Source organism: Pelmatolapia mariae, linkage group LG4 (assembly GCF_036321145.2).
Source record: "Pelmatolapia mariae isolate MD_Pm_ZW linkage group LG4, Pm_UMD_F_2, whole genome shotgun sequence".
Taxonomy (NCBI): domain Eukaryota; kingdom Metazoa; phylum Chordata; class Actinopteri; order Cichliformes; family Cichlidae; genus Pelmatolapia; species Pelmatolapia mariae.
The window spans coordinates 2,536,620-2,550,907 of NC_086230.1; the positions used below are offsets into that span (position 1 = coordinate 2,536,620).

General features: G+C 36.9%; 1 long non-coding RNA gene across 1 annotated transcript; it reads right to left on the reverse strand.

The window, feature by feature from the left end:
• Positions 1-13,030: 13,030 nt before the first annotated feature.
• Positions 13,031-13,639, reverse strand: LOC135932777 (uncharacterized). The gene is made up of 3 exons (XR_010573637.1): positions 13,534-13,639; positions 13,385-13,417; positions 13,031-13,080 (listed from the first exon to the last, which is right to left on the reverse strand). It is a non-coding gene; the product is annotated as an uncharacterized LOC135932777 (long non-coding RNA).
• Positions 13,640-14,288: the final 649 nt, after the last annotated feature.

Genomic DNA, 14,288 nt, shown 5'->3' on the forward strand with positions numbered 1-14,288 from the left:
GTGTGAGTGTGTGTACATATACAGTGTTGGGAAGTAACGGAATACATGTACCGGCATTACGTATTTAAAATACAAAATATGAGTAACTGTATTCCGTTACAGTTACTGTTTAAAAAGGTGGTATTTAGAATACAGTTACTTTGTTGAAACAAATGGATAGCACAGCGGTATTTTCCTGTTTCATAAGGCCATTCCCTCTCTATCAAACAAAACACGCATTAAGAGGCTCTAATGCCTGCGTGTCAATCTCCCGGCCCGTCACCCCTACTTGCGGCTCGCATAATAACGTGAAGAAATATTTTTTAAAATTATTCACAAAAATGATTTAATATGAAGGCAATAGGCAGAGTGTTGCAGGCATGGCCCTAAAGAATGTAGCCTCATGGGCAGTGTAGTCCGTGCTGCAGGGAGAATGGACTGCCATACCCGTTAGGTGTCTGTGAGCGAGGGAGGGAGAATAAGAGAAAAGTACGAGTTGTCACCGACCAGAAATGGCAGATGGAAGCATGTAAATATAATAATAACCATTGCAGCCAAAAACAGTGCCTAACGAGTCCAGATGTAAGTACACTGTTTAGACTCGACTGTACAATGTGTTCATATATATATATATATATATATATATATATATATATATATATATATATATATATATATATATATATATATATATATATATATACATATGTGTGTGTGTATATGTATATTTATATGTGTATATGTGTGTATATATGTATATATATATGTGTATATATGTATATATATATATATATATATATATATATGACTGCTTTGTAAAATAAATTGCTAAAATCATACAACTCATGTTTTTCAGGTTAAGATGTATTGCCCATTCTGTGGATTCCAGTTTGAGAACTTGACAAAAGTTCTCAAGCTAAAGATGCTTCCACAGAACAAGAAGACTCAAGAGGTAATTTTTTCTGCTATTGTAACTCGTTCTATACGGAAAAAACTTAAAAGGGCAAGATTTGTTCAGGTGTTTGTAATTTACAGATAGTGTCATAAATGAAAAAAAAAGGACATCAGGTGTCATGTGACTAATAAATCTGCATTTCTGAAAGCAAAGACATTTTTCTGCTGGATGTGACTGTGGGGAAGAGGTAGATTTTTTTGTGCATTATGTTCATAAGTTTTTTGAATAATTACTTTTTCATGTTTGCTTTTGAATTATAAACAACGATAGACCAATAAAGAGTCTCTCAGTCTTTCACCCTTTTTTCCTGTTCAGCCAAGACAGTTGTTCAGCAGTTCTTCAAGTACCGTGAAGGTAAAGAGGCAGAAAGGAGGATGTTCTCAAAATCCAAAAAGAAATCAAAGAAAACAGTGAAGGTATAAATAACAAGTTTTTTAAATGTTAATCTGTTGTCTGACAACACTTTTCTAATATGTGACCACTTCTTTTTTCCTAAAATGTAATCTAGATTTCTGTTGGGATCATGAACAAAAAAAAGACTGGCATGAGACCCATAAGAGGGAAATCACTACCATTACATGTTGACCCAAGCTGGTCATCCGAGAGGCTGTTGGGTGCTGCCATTAAAAAACTGAAAGATTTCAACCAAGATATGAAAGATGTAGAATACATCCTGCTCTACCCTGATGGCTCTCAAATAAAAAATATTCCAGGAACTGACACACCCTTTACGATTGAACTCTACAAAGAGGCCGTTGGCAAGTCTTACCAAAGAAATACACTATTTGTCTGCACACTTGAGGACTTTTTGTCAGAATGTGAGTTAAATAGAATTGCCATTCATTCTTTTTTATAGTCATATTGTTAAAGAATCTTGTGATTACTGTGTTGAAGATTTTAGCCAAAGTATTTCATACGTTCCCACAGATGTTAGTGCTTCAGAAGATGAGGAGGATGATGAAGTTATCGTTAGGGTACCACCCGTTACGTCACCCCTCTCTGACACAGTGGTATGTAAATCTCAAGGATTCATTAGTTGGAGATGTTAGTGCTCTCAGTTCCGGCATAATGCATTCAATGTCTGAATATAAGACTAATATCATTCTATCGTTGTATATATAGTGGTAAGAATCTGAGCAGCCATAATCAACGAGTTTGGTGTTTGATGATTTTATCTGACAGCTTTGGTCAAGTCCAGAAAGCAGTACACCAGAGCCTATACGTCGGTAAGTTGGCTACCTTCTAGCACATTGATCTGGCCTCTGTGGCAGATATATAAACATCTAATGTTCTTAACACTTTAATGTTAGCATTCGATGGCCACAAAAGCATGTTATGTTTTATAACATTTTCTTTTTATCATTGGATCTATATTTTATAGGTCACCTTCAATATCCCAAACATCTGATGTGCAAGTACATAATACTCTTTTGTATAACAATGTTGCATATTTAATTGTTACGTTTCATTTGCATACCATTACATCTGCAGTTGTTATGGCATTGTGTTGTGTTTGTGTTTATGCTGAAGGTTCAGTGTGGTACAGAATCTCAAATGGCATCCACATCAGGAGAACATACTACAAGTTACAAGTTAGTCTGACATTATAAAATTACATGATTTCCCCTAGGGATCAATGAAGTATTATGATTCTGAATGTGATTCTAAAATTTTAGAAATATAAAATGATATATCTTGTAAATAATTATAAAGTAATAAGCTCAGTGAAACCGTTTTGTTTTTTGTTGTTGTTGTTTTTTCTTTAATTATAGAGGTTCTCTATCTAATCCATAACTTGAGCAAATTCAGTCACGGTGAAGTACTTCAGACCCAACCCAGCCAAATGTAGAGTCAGAATTACTATTACATAAAATGTATTTTAATCTTCTGTTTTTACTCTTCTTTCACAGTATCTATACCAATATCTATGCACCTGTCGTTATTGACAGCAGTTCTTCAGATGCTGAGGGAGAGAAGTTGCAAAAGGAAAACTGGTAACTTTCATATCTTGAATAAGAACAATAAACCCATAATGTGTGACTTGCAGTTAACCTATTTATCAAATATTTGTTTACTAAAAATAGTGCTGGGTACTGCTGCTATTTTTGATCCTAACCTTTTACAGGAGCAAACATAGCTTAACTGTTCCTGTGAAGTTATTCTGCTGATGATTGTATTCAGAAAAAAAAGATTCTTAAAATTATTTGGTTGCTGATGATTGTTCTTCATATTACTATTTTGCTTTTTAAAATTAATTAACAGAAAAAGGCCAATTGATAAAGCAAGAAAAATTACTTAAAAGATATTAAACAAAAAAAATACATAAAGTGTAAATAGTGTAAATATTTTGTTGCTTTTCACTGACTCATTCTACAGTGATGAACCTGATGGATTGACGGCTGCAGATGTCATCTCAAATCTGGCTCTGAAGATCAACAAAACCTCCTGTAGCAGATTCAACATTAACCGAGCCAATGTGTAGGATGGTGCCTACCGAGGCTTCAGAAGGTCTTCATATAGTCCCAACTCTGGCATGATGGTGAAATTCTCTGATGACGTGGGGCTGGCTGAAGAGGCAATCGACACAGGTGGGCCTACTCCAGAATTTCTCACCCTTTTGATGGAAGCCATAAGGACGAGAAGAATATTCGAAGGAAAAGACTATGCCAAATATCTCACATTTCCTAGTAAAGGTATCTATTTTTTTTCACATTTTTTTCCATGGTCAAAATTACTTTATTATAATGAATTGTCTTTATCTTTAGCTGCAGATGAAAATGAATATTTCTACATTGGAAGAATGATTGCAGTTTCCATTGTCCATGGTGGTCCAGGGCCATGTTGTTTATCTCCAAACTTCTTTATGTACCTTGTTGGAAAAGACGAGACATTCGAGGCACCAATTGATGATATACCAGATGAAGAAATCAAGAAGGCTCTACTAGAGGTAAATTTGTGATGTTATGATTCTGACAAACGCCAATAAATGCAAATTTTTAGTTTTAGTTATCCACTTAACATAATCTTGGTAACTAACTGATGCCTGAAATGATTACTGATTGTGTAACCCAAGACTGTGTTAAATTGCACATTAATAGACAGCATGCGAAGGATGTCACTTGTGCATGTGTATGTGTGTGTGTAATATATATTTTTCTCTTTAGATAAAGAATGCAACATCTCTAAGTGAGCTCCGAGTAATCTCAGAAAAACACTCAAGCATGCTCCAGACAGCAGGATGCTATCGATTCATGAGGACACTGGAGGATAAGAAGAAGGTAGTAGCGGATTACATTCAGTGGTACTTCATCTACCGAAACCATCTTTCCATCCAAAGGTATAGAATTCAGACTATTATGTGCCCATTTAACAAAATCTTTTCAGAAGAATAAATTGTTAGTTTTTTTATTCCCGTGAAATTTAAAGGACGGAAAAAATATATTCTAAATGCAAGACCTTTTTCAGGAGGACTTCTTTTTTGTAGCAGGATGAGTGTCTTAGCTAGGTAAGAATGTTGGTTACTCTCTTAACACAGTAGTTTCGGATGTGAAGTTTTGCTTTCTTGCACAAATAACATTAAACATTTTATTAAAAATTAGACTGTTTTCTAGTTTCAGAGAGGGTCTAGCAACACTGGATTTTCTAAACGCCCTGGAACAGCATCCTTCACTCTTTTTCTCATTCATGTGCTACACTGAGACCAGGCTGACAGCTGATCTTCTGGAGAACATCTTTCATGTGCAATTTGGTCCACCTGGCAGCTCTAGGCGTCAAGAGGAGACAAGAGTACTAAGCTACTGGCAAGACTATCTGCTTTCTGTAGAAGGTATTAAATTTGGTTGAAAATATTGAAATGAGTACATTTATGCCAGCAAAGTGTAATGGCCCCCTTTTCCTGTTTATTATCATTAGTAATAACTTTTATTCTCTTTATATTTTCAGAAAGAAATGGAAGTCTGTCTCTTGAAGACATCCTTATGTTTGCAACTGGACTGAGGGAAATTCCTCCTGCAACAATTCAGCCAAAGCCACAGCTTCTTTTCCAGACCACTTCACGCTTCCCTGTAGCAGATGTCTGTGCAAATACTATCAAAATCCCAGTGTTACACAGTTATGAGGACTTCCAAGAAGCCATGGATTATGGCATCCAGAACTCTCCTGGGTTTGGGCTTCCCTAAGGTCCAAGTCCTTTTGCTTTTAAGCCACATTTATGGTTTTAGTAAACATTTGAAGTTTGTAATTTTAAAATCTGAAAATTTTGTTTCTAATAATTTATAATAATTTCTGTAAATCACATAAAGTTTTATGCATCGCAGAAAGTTCAATCAGGTTTTGGAATTTCAAAAACATAATATCATAGTGGGACAATTGAAAAAGTTAGACATATTTCACTGTGTTAAGAAATTGCCAAAGTAACAAAATAAAGCATTTCTGAAGTATTCTAATGTACTGAGACACGCTAGTATAATAACACAGGGAAAAAAATCTGATAAATTCAGTTAAAAGGCTTTATTTAATCAAACACTTATGTGTTTGATTACATTTTTTGTAAGATATACAAGTTGTTCTTTGAGTTAAAAAACAACAACACATAAATACAGGTATTGCAGAATGTTTTTGTAAACCTTTGTTTGTAAAACAGATCTCCAAATTAATCAAAGTGTTTGTTACAGTACCTAATTAAAAGGAACAAGTTATTTTGTACAGTATGGTCTTTTGATTTCTTCAGGTAGAAAGCGAACACACTGTAAAGTTGACGGTAGTGAAACTATTTATATACAAACTATGGTACTATTTTTTTACCTAAATGCTCATTAAAGTTGGTTTGTGACAATTAGTGTCAGTGGTAATTGTACCCACATCTAGCAGATGATTTTACATTGACTTCTAAAGTCCAGTCATATTTTTGAGTGTTATATAATTTTCAACTGCAGTAGTCCAGTTGACTGGTCGAGGGAGCTCACTCTGTCTTTCCAAGTTTGTGAAATGAACCTGGAGATTGTCGTCCCCACATAGACTGTACTGAGCAGGTAGAATGTCATCAAACTGGTGCAGGATTTCTTGAGGCACTTGGAATCCACACTCTCTTCCACCATACCTTAGGTCAGTCAGAAAAATGAACAAATTCAGTCACTTCTCCAGGTACTATCCTTCAAGGTTACAGCAAAAGCGCAAAGTCAATCTTATAATTAAAAGTCAGTTCTGGAAATTGTGATTTTAAAAAATCTTAATTATGCATATATCTACATTTGTCGTTTTTAGCCAAGATGTGATCCAAAATTAATATGATTGTGTAACATGTTTTTTTGGGGGGGGGAAAAATATAAAAATAAAACGTATGTGCATGAAGTCAGAGAACAGAACTAATGGCAAAACACAAGTGGCAGCTTTAATTTCTATTCAGCAAAAAGGTGAAAACAACAAAACACACTATTCAATTGCTAAAGTGAGTAACAGTTAGGGCAAATTGTTAAACCTAAATGACATACTGCTTACTTAACTCAAGTGGTTAGGTCAAGAAAGAAAAGAGTGCACATAAGGGATGGACTGTTCCTGAACAATTATATAAATGAACAAAAGATGGAATAACAGCAAGCTGGACAGGTATCCTGCACATACAATACACTATACTGAGGAAGACAAATTTTAGTAAAACTATGAAATAAAATACATGGACTAAATACATACCTATGAGGTAGGTGATAAATGGCTTCTGGTTTACCAGATGGACAACAAGATTGGCGCACAGGTCGGATGGTGTGAGTGTTCCAGAGATCTCTGTACTCGTCAAGCTCTTTTTGCAAGACATTGAGGAAGACATATCGTAGAAGGCATTTATGTTCGTGACTGCTGTTGAAAAGATGCCTCTCCCTCAGGTCACTGAAGAGTTCAATCCAGAACTGAGTTCTAATGGTGGAATGACAAGGCATATAAAATTTAATAACACAAGTAATTAAATGTAATTGTCCTCTTTAAAAAAAGTTGTAATCTTAAGAATATTGAACTGTGCGCAATTTCGTTCAAAGAAAAGCTTATTCACATGTTCTGAAGTGTTTCATCAATGCACTGCAGGAAAAAAAAGCAACTTCACACAAATAACAAAATTTAACAAAATGATTAATCCTTCAGTTATTCCTGCATTTGGCGGCTGAACTTAAGAAAAGTTGTAATATACAGGTGTGTCCATATAAATGTACTATTTTGTTTGTACATGAACACTGAAGCTGTTATCACTTGTTAGATACCACACAGAAATCCAAAAGCTAGTGAAAACATCAGTATTTTTTTTTTTGGCACACAAAGTCGAAGAAATGTCTGAAACGAATGACCTCCTATAACAAATGGATTTCTGTCATGTTGGATCAGTGTTCTTATATTACTCCTATTACAGTTCTCAAATTTGAAGAATCCCTTGTTCTTTTATTTATATGACTCCCTACAGGTAAACTATTTGATCTAGATGTTAGTTTGGTACTACGTAGGCACACAAAATTGAATAAATTTTACTCAATTTTAAATAGATCAATCTTTACTGATGCCATTGCCTATAGGATTTATAATAATTTATTAAAATGTTGAATGTCAGTTTGTTTGTTGTTTTTCATAGTTCCTTTTTAGGACTTTTGTGGAATGTGTGAGTCGGATTTTCTTTCTGAGTGTGTTTTAATACAAACAAATGTCACTGGTATACCAAACCATTTATTACAGTTTTTGAAGCAGTCTTGCATCACATGAGAAAAATGTGTAGGTGACTATGTTTTTGTTTGTTTGTTTGTGACTGTAATTTAATATTTGAGTATAAAACCCCACCCACAAAAAAAAGTATATCGCTGACCACGAAACACCTTCAAAACCATTCAATTTTAGTTTCAGAATATATTTTAAAAGCCATGTACCTTTGCTTTCTGAACGAAGACCACCAACTTTCAATCCGTTGATTTGTAGTTGAGGTGCCATACATATGACTGTGGGCTCCTGCAAGTTCATCTCCATGGTCTGATCTTAAAGCACAGTGAATGGCTGCCATTGTGCCATTTTCTGTGCCACAGTCTGTACGAAGGTATGCTGGAAGTTGACCAAACCGTGTCAGGCACTCCATATAATATTTTGCAATAACACCTGGGTCATTATTTGAGCTGCCACAGCTGAGCCACATAACTTTCCTTGAAAATCCATCGACACATGCACTAATAGCAACACCAAAGGGTTTCAGCTTATCATAACCATCCACATGCCACACTTGATTTGGTCCTTCTGAAAAATATCCTCTTCGAACAAACCTGCGTTTACAGCAACGCTTAACACCATATGGATCTAGTCTTGAGAGTATGTGCATTACATCATTTCTTTTAACTGTCAGATTATACTTTTGTCGCAGTGTCTGACACATGGATCTGTAACCCAGAAGCTGACCGGAGCCTCTCAGTTCTTGTGTAACAGTGGAAATGACAATGTCAGTGGGAGTCAGTCCTTCTAGTCATTCCAGCATCTTTTAGCCTCCTCTTTAATGTTCTCAGACTCATACAAATATTATGCTTGTTTTCAAGAAAATCCAGGATCACTTCATATGTATGGCCCTCAGAGAAATACTTATTGATGATGTCTGTGACTGAGACTGGGCCTAAGGTTGAAGAGAAAACGTGAAAAGATAATTACGACCACAGGAATCCACAAATGCACTTAATAAGTGTTTTTAAAAAAATACCACATCTGAAACAACTCTCAATAAACATGACTCAAGTATTTAATCTTCTTGATGTGTGCTTAAATAAAGGCCAGCGAAAGCTCAAAGAACATGGACCAGGATTCAGGACTTATCACTCTCATTAAGACCTCTATGCTGACAACTCAAAATGAGCAAAATTAGAGAAGTTAGAAGAATTTCATCACTGTGTACATATGCCCTATTGCTATAGACAAGTCATAAACAATTTTTTAAAAATATGCTGTAGAACCGGTGGTAGGCTTAAACCAGAATACAGTTCTTAGTACCAGTTCACTCCTTTGCATTTGTGGAATTCTGATTTATCTTTGCATACAGAGTCTTTAACAATACAAAAACCTTAGAATAAAGAAATGAATATAGTACTTTTGGAATGGCACATGAATAATAATCCCCGCCCCCCCAAAAAAAGTTTAACACGCACTACTGAAGCTACTGTGGTGTATATCAGTCGTTATGAAGCAATTAAAAGGTGAGCAATAAATACTAGAACTTAGGAAAGTGAAGTGCTTACCATTCTCTTTAAAAGGTGCTAAAACTTGAATGTTAGTTCCACAGGACCCACAAAAAACTCCAATTTGCCCCACTAGCTGGATTCCACAATATGGACAATACATTGCCTGATGAAGACACAATGCCAAATTAAAACCTGAACACATTAACTGCAACACTCCTTAATGACTTTGACTTATTAGTATTTGTTCTCGAGTTTAAAAAAGCTTCATTTCTAAGGCTACATTAAACATTATCTTTGTTAGAATAATCTTTGAATGTATATTCCAGATATCTGTAGTATTATTAGAATCATGAGATTACAACACATTTACCTCTCTTCCACTTCTTTGAAGTGTCTCCCAGTCCCAGCGCACTGGTTAGCATGTTTTGGTTCGTGCAACTGGTCCGTCGGGTTATTGTCTCCCCAGGAACATTTCCGTTGTGTCTTTTCCTATTTCCGTTGTGCTTTGTGTGCTTTTGCAGCATTTTTCTTTTTGCAGCATTTTTCTTTTTGCAGCGTTTTTCTTTTTGCAGGTGTTTTTCTTTTTGCAGCGTTTTTCTTTTTGCAGCATTTTTCTTTTTGCAGGTGTTTTCTGAAGTTGCAGTGCAGCGTTTTTCTTGAAGTTGTAGTGCAGCGTTTTTCTTTTTGCAGCATTTTCCTTTTTGCAGCATTTTTCTTTTTGCAAGTGTTTTCTGAAGTTGCAGTCCGTTTGGCCTCTCAGGGCCACCGTAACGATACCTTAAAGGCCGCTCCGTGTCTGACATAAACTGCTCTGTGGCGCAAAAAAGGTTGGGGACCGCTGCTGTACAGCATGAGGGTTAATAAAACCCTACTCATATGAATATGATGTGTAAATTGATTTATTCCTGTACCTCCATGCCATAGTGGCCCAATTCTTCACCCCAGTGAAGAGGTGATCGTTTTCTCCTTGTTTTAATAAATTAAGCCGTTTGGTCTTTGTTCTTTGTTCCCCACAACATATCACCAATTCGAAAAAATCTAAGTTAGCTGTATGTAAGCGGCAATACATGAAAAACCAAGGGACCCACCATACAAGCTGGTTTATGGTTACTTAAATTAAAAAAAACATGTCTATGCAGATGCCCAAAGCTTAATAACACAACCGCTATAACAATTTAACTTTTGTACAACCAGATTTTCATGTACTTACATTTGAAAGTGTTTTCCTCTCCCACTTCGGCCACCATCGTTATCAGAGAAAAATCTCCTGTATGACCCGCAATGAATCCTGGAATATGGTAGGACACGAAGGATACTGGTCGTGTCCAAATTCATGGGCCGCATGCTCTTGAGTGGGGTCTCGAGGGTCACTGAAGCCGCTGAGAACGGCACAACTCCCGGCACATCATATTCTGATCACCGCGGACTTTCGCTACTCAGGTTAAACGTAATATATAAGTCACTTAGACAACCTAAAAATGTTATTGTTGGGCTTTTTTCAGTGTTTTATTTGTTCGTGAGTAAATCGGTTTGGCTGAGATTAAAGTTATTAGATTAGATTAGATAAAATGAAACTTTATTAATCCCTCAGGTGGGTTCCTCCTTGGTTTTCACACAGCTGAATAAACATCAAACAGAAAACTGATTAAACAGAAGTATGAGGCGGTCGAGAATTTACACCAGTGTCCTGTTATATTTTAGATAGCAAGGAGCAGACGGCCGAGTTTATTAAACTCCACCAAGACAGCGGTGACGCTAATCAGAAGGCTAGACCGTCCAATTTTCCCAGCCGTTTACTTCCGGCCTACCCGACCTTCTGAGGACCCGGCCCACGTAGACCGCGGAGGCCGGGTCCTCAGGAGGATGCAGCCCATGAATTTGGACACGACCACTGTCGCTGTCACTACCCGATCTGTACCGGAAACCCGATCGGTACCCCGCATGCGCGAAAGGTGTCTACTTCCGGTCGAAGCGTTTTACGATAGTTACGGGTCAAAGTATCTGTTAAGATGTTAAGAATAATAAGTATCTCTTAAAATGTTTCCAATAATGAAACATTTCAATATAATGTAGACAAAAATGAAAAATAAAAAGATAGTTATGGATCAGGACTCCCCGATCTTTACTGCGCATGTGCAAAGTCGGACCGTACAAATCGGGTCTACCCGATCCGTACCGCGCATGTGCAGGGGTTTTCTTCTTCTCCTGTTCGTTTAATGGCAGTTTACTCCCCAGTGTACGAGGATACTGCCACCTGCTGACCAAGCGAATGAACCCTATTGTAAACTGAATTAGCGTCATTACAAATGCGTGTTAAATTTGATTTAGTGATAGTCGAGTGTGTTTATGCTTGTCTGTGTGGAGAGGATTGATTGGAATAGTGATGATGATGTCCGCTATCACTGTCAATTGTCAGTAAACACTTACGAATCTTCACGTGACATATTACAAAGTCTGCATTATTAACTCTGTAATTAGGCACCATTCTTCTTATTTTACGGCGCTGTTGTTCAATCGGGGAACGCTCTCTGTTGAGGAGAAAAGCATGAATTTGTTTGTATACGGATTATCCATTGTTTAAATGTCCCGGTAGTTGAAAAGGAGGCAGAGCTGTTGAGAAATGCTAGGAGCTAACTGGGCACTAACCGTATCATTCAAATATATTGTATGTCGCAATGTTGGCAAAGAGAGGAAGTGACGTAAGATTTGCGCATGCGGGGTACCGATCGGGTTTCCAGTACGGATCGGGTAGCGACAGATACATCGGACCCATTTCCCAGATAGCAAGGAAACATTGAAACAATGTTGAGTCAATATCAGGCGATGTCATTGAACCAACGTTGAGATCTGACGTTGACCCAACGTCACTCTTGCACCCATTTTTAATGTTGAAACAACGTCAGGTTTTGATGTTGAATCAATGTTGAAACCTGACATTGATTCAACGTTATATTTTCTAACACTGTTGACATTGAAACAATGTCAGATTCTGATATTGAAACACTGTTGAGATATGGTGTTGATTTTCCACCTCTTTCGCACAGTTGCTTTTTATTGAAAAAACAAAAAACAAAAAAGGTCAATAGACATGTATCATTTGCAAAATACTTTATTAAAAGACAAAGTTTCCTATTTACATTTCTATGTTTCACGTCACTTTTTATTATTTACTCCGGGATGGGGATGGATGATGTGCGTCCTGCGCGCCACCCGTACGATCTGGAGCATATCTGAGCCATTTCTGGACTGCTTGAGCAAAGACCAACTCAGACATAGAGTTCGCCCCTACCTGCTGCGCCAGGCCATCTAGGACAAAAATAGACACACACACAAAAAAACAAAGACAAAAAAAGGGAATTAGAGCACATGAATAAGCTCTTGTTAATTGTCTTCAGCAGGGAGAAAGTATGTAAACTCCTAGGCTAATAAACATGAAAGTCACCAGGCGGAAATCAGCAAACTGCCGCATTTGATTCCCAAAGAGCTATAAGCTGAAAATGTGATATGTCTTAGCATGGTGTGCCGTGTATCCTTTAAAAAAAAAAAAAAAAGAAAACATGGGGTCCTCGGGCTGTACAAAGTGTACAACCCGAGGACAAAACAAGCCGAAGACCAAAGACTCCATCTCCAGATTAACCGGACATGAAAGTCTTGTTATTAAGAAAGACAAAGTAATATAGCAAAAAACAGACATAGGAAATGTGAAACACACCCAGCACATCAATTGATCCCTTTATTGTTCACTTTAGGCTCATAAAACTACAATAAATGTTAAAACTTACCAAATATGCATCTGCACAGCGCTGTCTCTTTAAATGCCCTTTTTTGCTTTGTCTGGTCCTTGTTTTTTTTCCCCTGTCCAGTTGAGTACAGAGGCCAGCTCCTTTGTAATGGCATAAACCATTACACGGCGGATTCGCACCTCCAGTGTGGTCCAGCAGCACCAATCAACGCAAAGCGTCTCACCTATAGACACATTTTAAGAGATGGAATTAGCGAGTCTCATGTCTTAAATGTGTATGCAAGTGCTTGTGTGTTTACTTCATGTAATTGATGATAGAAACATGTCATTTGGTTTTCCCTAAAGCCTGATTTTCAAGTCATACAAAGAATAAACCAAAGTATTGGCAGTACAATGTATTTCTATTCCCTTTTGTTGGATATTCATTTGTTAGTTCTTGTAACTGCTAAAAGTGTTTACTAGTTTTTGCCTGTCACATATATTTGTTATACCATGTAAACTGTGAAATTCCAAGATTTTCAAACTTGCCTTGCAATAGTGGCCTCACAGAGTCTCTGGAATCTACAGGAAAAAAAAATCACAACAAGATGACATTCAGGAGTATAAATTAGGTTTTTTTTTTAGATAAGAGTACAATGACATTGTGATGCAGCTTTAAAGCTTTTTTAAAAGCATACCATCTATAGGGAAGACATCAGACTCTGCATGCTGGGGAGATCGCAAAGCTGTGTCGGTTTGTGCCGGAGTGGCGAAAGGTGCCGGAAGCTGGGTGGGGCATTATGACGGTTGCTATCAGTGGGCTGGGGGGCAGACTGCGGAGTGATGAGGGCTGTTTAGAAAAAGATAATTTTTTAAGTATTTAAGAATACAGACAACTTGTCAAAAAAGTTTCCTTGTGTCAGACACAGATATGTACACAGACACTAGACAGTATTTTATTACCTGGTATTTTCACTCGAGGGGCCTGGGGAAACCGTTTTTTTGTAGGCTGCTCATCCTCTGAGTCCGTATATGTGTACAGGGGATTTGGTCTAAAGAAAAGAAATTAAAAACGGTCTTAAGTAATTGTAAATATGCTTTTGGCATATTGTTTCCTAAAGTTAGTTTGATTTCTAACAACACACACAGGAAACAGAGACGTGCAAGAAGGTACAGTATACAATGAATTTTTGAAGTGCACAAGTGTACACGGCTTTGCATTTTTAAAAAGTTTACAAACTTCCACTTTTTGGACTATATTATGTGGCGATATTGCAGTATGCAAGCACCACAGATATGTATAAAAGACAAGATCATAAATTCTTAACAATCAAAGATATGTTTGTGAATAAAAAGGTTTTACTTGTGCTTTCTTTTAAGACTGGTCTGGGTTTCTTCTTCGGACTGAAGGTCAGACGTATCACAGCGTTCACGTGGATATCTCTGAAGACTG